Genomic DNA, 12,647 nt, shown 5'->3' on the forward strand with positions numbered 1-12,647 from the left:
TAGCTGATTGGAGAAGGCAATGGCACCCCACTCCAGTACTCTTGCCTGGAAAATTCCATGAACGGAGGAGCCTTTGCTATACAGCAGAAACTAACATAACATTGTAAATCAACTATACTCCAACAAAAATTAATCTAAAAAAATAAATGAAGTGATGGCTGGTGCTGACTATCAAACATTCTGGGACCTCCTCCAGCCCTCACTTCCTAAGGAGGAAGGAGGCCAGTCATGACCAGGTTTCCTGACCATGGCAAAAAGTGTGAGGCAGAAGGTTGCTGTTAGTTGGAAAAACTAGGGAAAGTTTGGAAAAACAACTTTTTAAAATAATTTACGTGATTAGTCCAAATGTGACTCTGGGATACACAGAGCTAACTGGATTCTCACTTTTCTCATTCAGGTCCCTATACTTCTTCTTTTTTTTTTTTTAATGAAAAAATTATTTATTTATGTGTTTTTGGCTGCACTGGGTCTTCGTTGCTGCGCAAGGGCTTTCTCCAGTTGTGGCGAGCAGGGGCTACTCTTCAGTTGTGGTGTGAGAGCTTCTCATTGTGGTGTTCTCTCCTGTTGCAGAGCACAGGCTCTAGAACATAGGCTTAGTAGTTGTGGGGCATGGGCTTAATTGCTTCACGGCATGTGGGATCTTCCTGGACCAGGGATCAAATCGGTGTCCCCTGCATTGCAATTGTTAAGAAGGATTCTTAACCACCGGACCACCAGGGAAGCCCTAATTTTGTCTTTATTGTGATGTAAGTTACATAACATAAAACATACTATTCTAACCATATTTAACCATACAGTTCAGAGGCACTAGTACATTCACTTTCCTGTGCTCCTCTTAATGTGAACTAAGACCTCAACAGCTGTGTAAGTGAAAGTGGTGAAAACCATCCACTGACGGACTTCTCATAATATCGAGGGACAGCCCTCGAGAAGTACAGAGACCCCTCTTCTAGTTCCTGAGACCTTACCTGGCTGAGCCCAGCTGGTAGCAGGGATGTCAGGTCTGCTTGCTGACTTGGCAAGCCAAAGCATTAATGGCTCCAGGACCTGCCGGGTGCATGAGAGGGGCAGGACTGAGTCATTGATTGAGTCCCTTAAAGACCCTTGAACATGACCTCACTCTGACACAGCCTCTGCAAAACTCAGGACTGGCTCTTGGGGAGATGGGCACATGGCTTTGGAACTCTGCCAGTTTTAGCTGGAAGAAGCATACTATGTTAGAGTCAGGATTATCCTAAAAGCTCAATTCTACCTTCCAGCTGCTTGAGAAAGATCCAGAAACCACTCAGGCAGAAAATAGAGGTACAGTCACTTGGTCACCACATGTAGATTTGGGTCCACCTCTGTGTCAGACCCTGTGGGAGACAGAGAAATGAGGCAGGCATATTTCTTTTCTGTGGCTTTAGCAGAACATCTGTGATTTTTTTCCCCTTAATTGATATTAATGCATGTTCACTCTCCAAAATTTATAAAATACAGAAAAGCCAAAAGAGGAAAGTAAAAGTCATTTCAAATATTATCTCTGGAGAGAATTATTAACATTTTGCTGTATTTCTTTCAGGCTGGTTATACCATATTTAAGTATATGTGTATATATGTGTGTGCTCAGTCACTCAGTCGTGTCTGACTCTTTGTGACTGCATGAACTATAGCCCACCAGGCTGTTCTGTCCATGGAATTTCTCAGGCAAGACTACTGCAATGGGTTGCCTTTCCCTCCTCACAGGGGATCTTCCTGAACCAGATATAGAAACTGAGTCTCCTGTATTTTAAGCAGATTCTTTACCTACATGTATATAAATGTATATAAGTGTGCATTTAACTTCTTATTTTGGATTTAACTTCTAAAAATGGAATTACTTTTCATGGTCCAACAAATGTTTATTGAGTACCTACTTTGTGCCAACATGTGCCAGCCAGTGGGATACACAGGAGGACAAAACATATGTGGTTCCTAAAGTCGTGACAGGTGCTGATAAGTACTACTCTGACACCTGCCTTTTTTCACTGTATGTCTGACATGTTTCAGGTCACAAGAAGTATTTCTACAACAGAATTTCATAAAATAGATGAAGCCTACTTTATCAAACCCCTATTGTTGCACATTTAGTTTTTTCTCCATGTTTTCACTATTGCAAACAGTGGTCATCACTGCAGACATTTATTATAATTCATTTAGACATTCATTTCAACTTCTTTTGATGTTCCTTCCTAGACTCCCTTGCAGCTAAAGTTTGGAGACCTATTTGTTCATATCCATTGGATGCACATGTGTGAGGCTCCAAAATCACTGTAGATGGTGACTGCAGCCATGAAATTAAAATATGCTTGCTCCTTGGAAGAAAAGTTATGACCAATCAGACAGCATATTAAAAAGCAGAGACATTAATTACTTTGCCAACAAAGGTCCATCTAGTTAAAGCTATGGTTTTTTCAGTTGTCATATATGGATGTGAGAGTTGGACTATAAAGAAAGCTGAGCACCGAAGAATTAATGCTTTTGAACTGTGGTGTTGGAGAAGACTCTTGAGAGTACCTTGGACTGCAAGGAGATCTAACCAGTCCATCCTAAAGGAAATCAGTCCTGAATATTCATTGGAAGGACTGATGTTGAAGCTGAAACTCCAATACTATGGCCACCTGATGCAAAGAGCTGACTCACTGGAAAAGACCCTGATGCTGGGAAAGATTGAAGGCGGGAGGAGAAGGGGATGACAGAGGATGTGATGGCTGGATGGCATCACCGACTCAATGGACATGAGTCTGAGTAAACTCCACGAGTTGGCAATGGACAGGGTGGCCTGGTGTGCTACAATCCATGGGGTTGCAAAGAATCAGAGGCGACTGAGCGACTGAACTGAACTGTGTGAGATTCTAAAGGCAGAACAATGTCTAGGTTATCTTCCTGCTTTGGCTGTTTACTGCTGGTGGTGAAGGCGTTAAGATTTTCTACAGCTGTGGTCTTAGTGTTGCCACCAGCTCATGGTGTCAAGAGGTGGTGAGGGGGCATCAGCACATCTGATCCCTAAATTAAAACTGAAGTGACAGTTTTTTTTCCATTAAAAAAGTTTTGGCCATGCCACATGGCTTGTGGGATCTTAGTTCCCCGACCAGAGATTGAACCTGTGCCCCATGCAATGGAAGTACAGAGTCTTAACCACTAGACGGCCAGGAAATTCCCCACAGCGACAAATTTCTGAAGACAACAGTTACGACAACACTTCCAGGAAGTGGTAGAGGCAGCAGCTCCCACAGGTCAGCAGTACAGTGGTGATTTATGAGAGTCACTCCTGGAAGCACATCCCACTCTCTAGGTCTTTCAATAATTTTGAAAGAACCCAACTTCCCTTATTAAGTCTTCACTAGGAATAGAAAATGTGGTTTCTGTTTCTTGCAACTGAACTCTGAATCATGCAAACTACTCTTTTCAGTCTGTTGGCAGTGATTGCCTTAGCATAAATTTCTAATCATGGAATCAAGGACCCATTTTTGGTTTAAATAGTTTCATTGAGATATAATTAATATACAATAAAACTCATTCATTTAAAGTGCACAGTTTCATGGCTTTTAATATATTCAGAGTAGTGCATCCAACATCACAATCTAATAGTAGAACATTCCCCCCCAAAAGAAGCTCCATACCCATTGGCAGTTATTCTTTACCCTCCTTCTCATCCCAGGCAACCACTTATCTACTTTTTGTCTCTATGGATTTGCCCATTTTGGACATGTCCTACAAATAGGATCATACAATATGTGATCTTTTTCACTGGGCTCTTTGACTTAGCATTATAATTTCAAAGTTTGTCCATGTTGTAGCATATATAGCATCAAAATTCTGTTGCTTTTTATTGCCCGGTCATATTCCATTAGTGGAGATGCCATTTATCAGTTGATGGACAGTGGGGTTGTTTCTAGTTTTAAGTTATTGTGAAGAATGCAGCTGTGAACATTTGTGTGCATGTTTTTGTGTGGATGTATGTTTTAATTTCCTGGAAGAGGAAATGGAAACCCACTCCAGTATTCTTGCCTGGAGAACCCCATGGACAGAGAAGCCTGATGGGCTACAGTCCAAAGGGTCACAAGAATCAGACATGACTGAGTGACTGAGCACATGTTTTAATTTTTCTTGGGTATAGACTTAGAAGTGCAATTGCTGAATTACACAGTAACTCTTGTATAGTTTTTTGAGAGACTGCCAAAGTTGTAGCACTATTTTACATCCCCATTAGCAACGTCTGAATTTCTGTTTTCTCCACATTCTCCCCAGCACTTAACGTTGTCTCTTTGTTTATTATAAACACTCTAGTGGCTATCATGGTTTTGATTTACATTTCCCTAGCACAGAGTCAGACATGACTGAAGCGACTTAGCAGCAGCAGCAGCAGCAGTGACTAATGATGCCAAATGTCTTCTTATGTGCTTATTGGTCACCTGTATATCTTCTTTGGAGAAATGTCTATTCAGATCCTCCTGTGTTGGCAGGTGGGTTCTTTACCACTAGCACCACCTGGGAAACCCATTCAGATCCTTAGCCCATTTAAAAACTTTTCATTATTTATATAGTTGTTAAGGTTATTTATATATTCTAGATACGAATCCCTTATACTACATATGATTTGCAAATATGTTCTCCCATTATTGGGTTGTCTTTTTGATGAAACTGCAGCACAAAAGTTTGGTTTTGTTTACTTATTCTTATGTTTTGGGCTGTACTGTGTCTTGCTTTGTATGGGCTTTCTCTAGTTGTGGCGAGCTGGGCTCCTCTTCATTGTGGTGCTCAGGCTTCTCATCATAGTGGCCTCTCTCGTTGCAGAGCACAGGCTCCAGGGCATGCAGTACTTGTGGTGCACAGGCTTAGTCACTCCGAGGCATGTGGAATATTCCCAGACTGGGATCCTACTCTTGTTCTCTGCGTTGGCAGGCAGATTCTTATCTACTGCGCCACCAGGGAAGTCCCTGCAGCACAAAATTTTTAATTGTGATGAGGCCTTATTTATCCTTTTTTTTTTTGCCATTTGTAATTTTGGTGTTATATCTAAAAAGGCTTTGCCTAACTCAAGGTCATGAACGTTTATGCCAGTATTTTCTCCTAACAGCTTTATAGTTTTAACTCTTATGTTTAGATATATGATCCATTGAGTTAATTTTTATGTATGGTCTGCATGTGGATATCCAGTTGTCCAGCATCATTTTTTGAAGGATTTCTTTCCCCCACTGAATAGTCTTGGCATCCTTGTTGAAAATCAATTGACCATAAATGTAAGAGCTTATTTCTGGACGTTCAGTTCTCTTCTCTTGATCTATCTCTATGTTCTTAATGCCAGAAAACATTGTCTTGATTACTGTAGATTTGTAGTTAGTTTTGAAATTGGCAAGTGTGAATCCTCCAACTTAGTTCTTCTTTCTCAAGACTGTTTTCAGTATTTGGTGTACCTTGCAATTTCATATGAAATTCAGGATCATCTTATCATCCTCTGCTAAATAAAAAAAGGCCAGCTGGAATTTTGATAGAGATTGCACTGAATCTGTGGATCAATTTGGAGGGTATTGCCGTTTTAACAATATTAAGTGTTCTGGTCCATAAACATGGGATATCTCTCCATTTATTTAGATCTTCTTTCACTTCTTTCAACAATGTTTTGTAGTTTTCAGTATACAAGTCTTGTACATCTTCTGTTAAATGTACTCCTAAATATTTAATTCTTTTGATACTCTTGTAATTGTTTTCCTAATTTCATTTCATATGTTCATTGCTAGGGTATAAAAATATAATAGGTCTTTTTGTAATGATCTTGTATACTGCAACCTTGCTAGCCTCATTAGTTCTAATAATTTTCTAGTTAGTTAGTTCCTTTAGGATTTTCTCTATATAAAATTAGGTCTTCTACAAATAGATATAGTTTACTTCTTTCCAGTCTGATGTCTTTTATTTTATTTTCTTAACTGATTGCTCTGGTTGGCATCTCCAGTACAATCTTGAGTAGAAATAGGAAGGAGAGATGATTTTCTTGTTCCTGGTCTTAGAGGGAAAACATCTAGTCTTCTGCCAGTAAGTAGGAGGTTGGCTGTGAGTTTTTCATAGATGCCCTTTATCAAGATAAGGACTCACCCATTTTTTTAAGACTCATTTTGTTGCATGAATCATGTCCCTTTTACATGCCAATCATTTTCCTTCAGCTACTCTCTTGGCTACAACATTCCAATGACAACCTGGGTCACTATGAAAGTGTAGCCTCTAGGAATGACCAAAACTCTCCAAGTGATGACTAATCAGCAGAGAGAGCGAGAAAGAGAGAAACTGAATGAATCAACTCCCTTGATCTAGGTACAATACTCCCATGCATGCAGTTTAATGTAGAACTGGTTCTCCGGTGATTGTAACTTACTGTGGATTTCCTTATGAACTTCAGCTAAATTGGTGGCTCTCAACCCTGTCAGTCCAGAGACACTCCTCCCTTAATAGCTTTTTATTGACATAAAGCATTGTTATGTGTCAACCTGGCTGACCCACAGTATCTAAGTATTTAACCAAACATTCCAGATGTTTCTGTGAGGATATTTTTTAGATGAGATTAACAGTTAAATCAATAGACCTTGGACAAAGCAGATTATTCTCCATAACGTGGGTGCTGCTGCTACTGCTGCTAATTCACTTCAGTTGTGTCCGACTCTGTGCGACCCCATAGATGGCAGCCCACCAGGCTTCCCCGTCAGTTTTGTTTAATCAGTTGAAGCCTTTAATAGAAAACAACTGACCTTCCCCAAGAAAGAGAGAATTATAATTCTACCAGCAGATGGCCTTTGGACATGAATTGCAACATCGGTTCTTCTCTGGGTCTGCAGTCTGCCAGCCTCCCCTGCAGACAAAGGACTTGCCAGCCTCCACAACTATATGAATCAATTCCTTAAAATACTACCCCAAATTATATGCATACAAACATACATACATATAAATGTGTGTATATATATATATTGGTTTTAGAAAAGGTAGAGGAACCAGAGATCAAATGGCCAACATCCACTGGATCATGGAAAAAGCAAGAGAGTTCCAGAAATACATCTATTTCTGCTTTATTGACTCTGCCAAAGCCTTTGACTGTGTGGATCACAAGAAACTGTGGAAAATTCTGAAAGAGATGGGAATACCAGACCACCTGACCTGTTCTTGAGAAATCTGTATACAGGTCAGGAAGCAACAGTCAGAACTGGACATGGAACAACAGACTGGTTCCAAATAGGAAAAGGAGTACGTCAAGGCTGTATATTGTCACCCTGCTTATTTAACTTATATGCAGAGTACATCATGAGAAACGCTGGACTGGAAGAAACACAAGCTGGAATCAAGATTGCCAGGAGAAATATCAATAACCTCGGATATGCAGATGACACCACCCTTATGGCAGAAAGTGAAGAGGAACTAAAAAGCCTCTTGATGAAAGTGAAAGTGGGGAGTGAAAAAGTTGGCTTAAAGCTCAACATTCAGAAAATGAAGATCATGGCATCCGGTTCCATCACGTCATGGGAAATAGATGGGGAAACAGTGAAAACAGTGTCAGACTTTATTTTTTGGGGCTCCAAAATCACTGCAGATGGTGACTGCAGCCATGAAATTAAAAGATGCTTACTCCTTGGAAGGAAAGTTACAACCAACCTAGATAGCATATTCAAAAGCAGAGACATCACTTTGCCAACAAAGGTCCGTGTAGTCAAGCCTATGGTTTTTCCTGTGGTCATGTATGGATGTGAGAGTTGGACTGTGAAGAAGGCTGAACGCCAAAGAATTGATGCTTTTGAACTGTGGTGTTGGAGAAGACGCTTGAGAGTCCCTTGGATTGCAAGGAGATCCAACCAGTCCATTCTGAAGGGAATCAGCCCTGAATTTCTTTGGAAGGAATGATGCTAAAGCTGAAACTCCAGTACCTTGGCCACCTCATGTGAAGAGTTGACTCATTGGAAAAGACTCTGATGCTGGGAGGGATTGGGGGAAGGAGGAGAAGGGGACGACAGAGGATGAGATGGCTGGATGGCATCACTGACTCGATGGACGTGAGTCTGAGTGAACTCCAGGAGTTGGTGACGGACAGGGAGGCCTGGTGTGCTGCGATTCATGGAGTCGCAAAGATTCAGACACGACTGAGCGACTGAACTGAACTGAACTGATACATGTATTTATATATCCTGTTGGTTCTCTTTCTCTGGAAAATTCTTAATACAAGCATATACACAGAAAATGGACATAAAGGCTTGATGAATTTTCACAAACTGAACACGACAGATGATAACACAGGACACGACCATCGTCCTCCCTGTGCTTCCAACCAATCACTGACTCCCCAGAGGTAACCATTATCCTGACTTTTAATAGCATAGATTAATCCATACTAATATGTATGGTATACCGACTCCTAATAGCATCAGATAGGGCTGGTTTGAGGACTTTATAGAAATAGCCTTTGCTCAGGACAATCCCTGTTGTCTCTGGCTTCTCTCATCCAGTTTTTAGTTAAGATTCATCTGCATTGTTGCCTATTCTTGTAAAGAGCTTGTTGTTTTTGCTCGGGAGGATTCCATTGTGTGGCTCACCTCAGTTTATGTATCCATCCAGCTCTGATAGATATTCCATTGTTTCTAGTTTGGGATTATCAGGAATGTGCCATTAGCAACATTCTTACACATGTTTATCAGTGAAAACTTGTAACAATTCTAGTCGGCTATAAACACAAAACTGTAATTGCCAAAGCCCCTTTTTCATAGCAAATATCTTATGCTTCCTTGCATTTTGTTTTCCAAAATGAAATTCATGAAGGATAATCTACAGAAACATGTATATGTCAATAGAATGCCTAGTCTGTAATATAAAGGAGGTATAAAAGGGAAGTCATTTACAATAAAATTATGTGTAACTCCATATGTTCTTGGGAACAACCACCCCAAAAGACATAATAACCCATATCTACTCGTAATGAATAAGTTTGGATTCCAAGGACATTACAGATCAGACGCCATGATACATAAGCAGTGCAGGAAAATGACAGGGCAGGAGGCACAGGTGAAAATTAAAATCAAAACAGTTGTTAGAGCAAGACACAACAGACCCACCTCATTTGTGTAAGATAAGAGAAAGAGACATAACCTTCACTGGAGTAAGGAGAACATGCCAAGACAGGTAGAGGAAAGGAAGGTGAGCATTTGAGTGTGAAAGTGTTAGTCACTCAGTCGTGTCCGACTCTGCGACACCGCGGACTATAGCCTGCCAGGATCCTCTGTCCATGGAATTCTCTAGGCAAGAATACTGAAGTGTGTTGCCATTCCCTTCTCCAGGGGATCTTTCCAACCCAGGGATTGAACCTGAGTCTCCTATGTTACAGGCAGATTCTTTTTTTTTTTTTTTCCACAGGCAGATTCTTTACCGTCTGAGCCACAAGGGAAGCCAAGTGTAGTGATAAATAATTTCCGTTTTATGGCCACCTGATGTGAAGAACTGACTCATTTGAAAAGACCCTGATGCTGGGAAAGATTGAGGGCGGGAGGAGAAGGGGACGACAGAAGATGAGATGGTTGGATGGTATCACCGACTCAATGGACATGAGTTTGAGTAAATTCCGGGAGTTGGTGATGGACAGGGAGGCCTGGCGTGCTGCAGTCCATGGGTCACGAAGAGTCAGACACGACTGAGCGACTGAACTGAACTGACTGCTGGCACAGGACAGGGGAATGGTGTGGCCACACGGAAAACCTTCTTTAGAATCCCATTCCTCAACAGACAGGTGCATTCTGCCTTCAGGACTTTAAAAGAAAAAAGTCCTTTGCTACAGCATCCCTCATTAGGGATTAGCAGGTGGATCACAAAAGGAAGTTTTCCAATCAATGCTGTCAAGAAACCTCGTGGTGCTTCCATGAAGACAATTTCTGAGTAAGACTGAAAAATGATAGGTTACCTCCGAGTAAATCATCTTAATGTTAAATTTTCACAACATAAATTCAAAGCAACCATCCTTAAATAAATTCAGATTTCATCCATCTCTAATTTATTAATATTTGGCTCTAAACTTGTAAAAAAAAAAAAGGATTATGTGTACATAATGGATTATGAGTTACATATCTCTTCTATTAAATATTTACAGTTGGTTTCACTTTTTTTTGCAGTAACATCATCCATGCCTTGGAACCTTTTCCTCTCAATATGTAATCAGTGATGGTCTAATACATTGACCAGACAGACTGCAGAAAGAGAAAATTATTCAATAATTAAATTAATGTCTTTATTCCATTTATGCTTTCCTGTCAATAACAACCTTCTCCTAAGTCATTGAGTTTTTCGTGTGACAGCTCATGAAAAGCTTTCAGTATTGTAATGCACTAAAGCTTGATCTATCTATATTTGTCTTGAGTTTTCACCAGATGGGCGTTTGAAATTTGTGAAGGATGCAGGGCAATTTCCAACAGGCTGAGCCTGTTTCATGCATAGTGAGATGCCCAGAATCCCTGGTCCTTGTCCCTAAATGTCACTAGGGCCCCCAGTTGTGTGTGACAGCCCAAAATGACCCTGTGAGTATGTTAAATGCCCCGCTAGAGAACTACTGACTTAAATCAACTTCATCGCAATTTTGTCTTCATCCCAAATGCATTTGTTGGCATTTGGGTTCAAGTACAGGAGTTGATATTCACTCTTATTATATTTCATCTTCGTATAGTCAGCCCATTGTTCCTGTTGATCAAAGTCTTTGGACTCCCTGGTTCTGATACCCAGCGTCCTGTTGCCCCTCCCCCTTCCCAGATACCCTGGAAAGGGCTATCTGTCCACCTTAAAATGATGGATAGACAGTCAAACAGGATGGAGCTGGGACAGAACCCTATGACAGTCCATTTTAGACTTTTGCTCAGGCCAGCGGGGAGCTGACATCTGATATTTTCTGGCTGCTGGTTATTTGTTGGTCTCATAGGATGCAGCCCACATTGCATCAGCTTGTTCTTAAGTAGAATGCTTAAATGCTGGAACTTCATAAGAGCAGAAGGAGCACAAGTGAGAACAGAAAACTGACTTGCCCAAGGTCATTCGGCAACTGATAGTCCCAGCTGGGGTACAGCTGGTTTCCCCAGAACTGACCCACTCCAGGCTCCAGGAGATTTACATTCCTCTGATGGCTACTCAGAAGCCGAGGGTGGACCATGCACTGCTCCGAGCTGGCCTAAAAAGGGGTGGAATCCAGGGGCCTCTCCCAGCCAAGGGCAAAGTGTCCACAAGTCTATTTTGGCATCTGGCTTGTCTCTGGAGGATGGGCAGGGGGCCAGCACTCCATGGAGTGTGTGGGATGAGTGCTCACGAGATTAGACACCAGCAGCTGCCTTCTCAGGCATCCAGGACAGACTGGCGGACACAGCCCTGCGACGGGTGGCCCAAGCAGCATCGCCATCCTTCAGCCCTCTGTTTCCCTTCTGTAAAGTGAAAGCTATTTCTCCTCCCTTGCTCACCTCCCAGGGCTATTGTAAAGAGCCAGCAAGGAGGACCTTCTAGAACATTCCAAAGACATTGTCTTTTACTCTGGATGAGATGAGAGACAATGAAGGTATTTGAGCAGACAAGTGATTTGACTTAGGTTTTAACAGGGTGTTCTGGATTCTGTGTGTGGGAGGAGCGGCTGCATGAGAGGACTGCCTCAGTCATCCAGGTGAGCGATGACGTTGGCAGTTGGGCAGGTGGTAATACCTGTGGATATATCTCTTTTTATTTTTGGCTGTGCCATGCAGCTTGCAGGGTCAAAGTTCCCCCAACCAGGGATTGAACCTGTTTCCCTGCAATGGAAGCACAGAGTACTAACCACTGAAGAACCGGAAAAGTCCTTATTTGGATGTATCTTGAAGTAGTGCCAATAAGATTTGCTAACAGATTGAGAGACAAGCATCAGAGAGGATTCCAGGTGGGACTTCCCTGGCAGTCCCATGGTTAAGACTCTGCATTTCCACTGCAGAGGACATGGGTTCAATCCCTGGTCGGGGATCTAGGATCTCGCATGCCATGTGGGGCAGCTAAAAAGAAAAAGAAAATTATCACAAGGATTTTGACTAAGGAAGGAGGCAGTTGTTACTGTCTACAATGGGATGGCTGTGGGAGGAGCTGGACCGGTAGCCTAGAGCAAAAGTTTGGTTTGGGACCTGGGAAGTTTGAGTTGCCTCAAGTGGAAACATCAAGTTGATCGTCATTGAATAAATAACCCCTGCTGTCTCTCCCAGAGAAGCACTTGACTCCGACGGCATGCACTTGAATTGGTGATGATATCTTCATAGAAAATTGGCATCTGGGACTTCCCTGGTGGTCCAGTGGTTAGGGTTATGTGCTTCCACTGTTCAATCCTTGGTCGGGGAACTAAGATCCCACGTGGGACACTATGCTGTCAAAAAAAAAAAAAAATCAGTGTCTGTATCTGGAATATCCATCCCTCCTCCCCTGATTGTTTTCTTTCTTTACTTGGCTCCTAAATACACGGGCCTCATCTCCCACCTGTCTCTTTTTGTGCCTCAGGTCCAGCCCCGCTCGATGGTATGTGCTTTCTTTCTGAAATGTCCAGCCTGAGTTCTAAATACTTGAGGGTGGCCTGTATCTAACATCATGGGCTTCCTTGGTGGTTCAGATGGTAAAGAATCTGC

Source organism: Bos indicus, chromosome 13 (genome assembly GCF_029378745.1).
Source record: "Bos indicus isolate NIAB-ARS_2022 breed Sahiwal x Tharparkar chromosome 13, NIAB-ARS_B.indTharparkar_mat_pri_1.0, whole genome shotgun sequence".
Classification (NCBI taxonomy): Eukaryota; Metazoa; Chordata; class Mammalia; order Artiodactyla; family Bovidae; genus Bos; species Bos indicus.